Raw genomic sequence first — 2,008 nt, forward strand, 5'->3', positions numbered from 1 at the left:
CAAATGATTATTTAATTTATTAAATAATGATAAGTAAAACATTTCACCATGGTTATAGAATCGATATTCGGGGGTTGATTGACAGCATGGTCATTCAAGACAATACTTATGCATTGAAATGAAAGGCTGACTCACTTGCCTTCAGCAGAGATGCTGCATGTTGCTGTGCAAGATACCAAAGAGACTTCCAGAAAAAGATCAAGCATTGTTCTGTCCTCAAGTTTGAGTGCACTTTCACATGTGAGCAGCACTGTGTCTGTGAGTTGTCTAAGTGTAAGTGTTGTCAGAGCAAACTAAAATCCAAGTTGACACGCTCCCATTGATTTGTGTGGAAAAGGCTGCAGAGGGATAAGAGCTGCGATGCTTCTGGCATAAACAAATAAAAAGGCGCTGTCAGCTAGTGGTACGCACCGAGGATTGAGATGTAAAGACCAGTGCTTTTAACCAGCCAGCACCTGCACTAAAATCAATACCTTTACTSTGATGGGCAAATCCACACACACTGACACACGCACACACACATGCACACACTAAAATATATATTTTATGTGGGCAGTTCAGTCCACTTCTCCAGCTGTCAACAGTAATCCAGGGTGTCAGTGATGAATATTGGAGGTGCTAGCAGTGTGACAGTCAGCAGGGACCTGGGCTGAGCCACATCACTGTAATCTTGTGTTCACATAGGAACCAGATATCCTCCCAAGGATGAATATAATTTTTTTTAACACAATCAAATACAATTTTTCTGGTGTTTACTTGCAAGAATCAAAGCTGTTTGAGAGCCTTTAAAGAGATTACAAGCAATTATTTTCCAAGTTTTCTGAAGGTCTTTAAAATGTTTATTTGGGGAGCTGCACTTGCTTCTTCACTACACTTATTTTTTATTTTTTGTCCAGTGCATTACGTTTTTAGAAATATGTTGCTTGTTTGWTAAGCCCTTCAACTCTAACCTTTGAATCATTCAGGACTCAAAAAGTTCCCAAGCCCAGAGAAGCAACACACATTGGGTCTACGATCATATTAAAGAGTTTTGGCAGTGACACAAATGTGTGTTTTGCAAACGATTTGCCTAAAGTTGTATTTCAAAAACCTCTTTTACATTTTCCTTGGCAAATAATTTTATGTCATTAATTTCCCATCATCAACACAGAAGAAGTTGTTAAGAACTTCAGCAAAAAATTGACTGTCCAAAAATAAAGTTTCTGGATAATCAAGAACCTCATGGTGGGACGTTTAGTGAATCGATTATTGAATTGATGAAATGGATTTAGGTACCGAGTTCAATTGTTAATTAATTTATCATCTACTTGTAAGAATAATTTAAAGCTAAATTCATAATAAATATTTATTGTTAATGTTGAGAAGCAGACGTTTGAATGTTAAGAAATGTATGAAATGTAAATATAAATTAATTTGAAATGCACTTTAAAGTTAAGTTTAAAGTTAACATAAGTTTAGTTACTTGTGTATTTAATTTTGATTACTTTGTATGTTTAATTCGTAATGGGTTGCTTGGTATTATCTATATAATTTATCATTTCCTTTGTAATTGAGTGAAATTAATTTATACAGATTAGTAATTATTATTTTTTGGGTTTGTTTAAAGGTTTTACCTGCATCTTCTGGATCATCGGTGAACGTGTCCATACACTGTGAAATAAATGGAAGTAAAAGCAAGAAAAGCTGTTTGGTCCTTCGAGTAAATCCCTGTCATTAAGAGTCTGCATGGGGTCATCCATCCCTTTTCAAGTGGGGAATTTGCACAGTTTAAAAATAACTTAACAGTAAAAACTGGCAGTAAAACCCGGAAACTGACGAAGGAATAAATTAACCTCAGTGCAGCTTTCGACACTGTTGACCACGACATTTTACTGAATCGACTGGAGAGTTGGGTCGGACTCTCCGGTCCAGTGCTCCTCTGGTTTGAATCTTACATAAAGAACAGGGATTTCTTTGTTTCAATCGGAAATTTCTCATCAGAGAAGTCAAAGGTCACATGTGGGGTACC

Source organism: Poecilia reticulata, linkage group LG10, assembly GCF_000633615.1.
Source record: "Poecilia reticulata strain Guanapo linkage group LG10, Guppy_female_1.0+MT, whole genome shotgun sequence".
Lineage (NCBI taxonomy): Eukaryota > Metazoa > Chordata > Actinopteri > Cyprinodontiformes > Poeciliidae > Poecilia > Poecilia reticulata.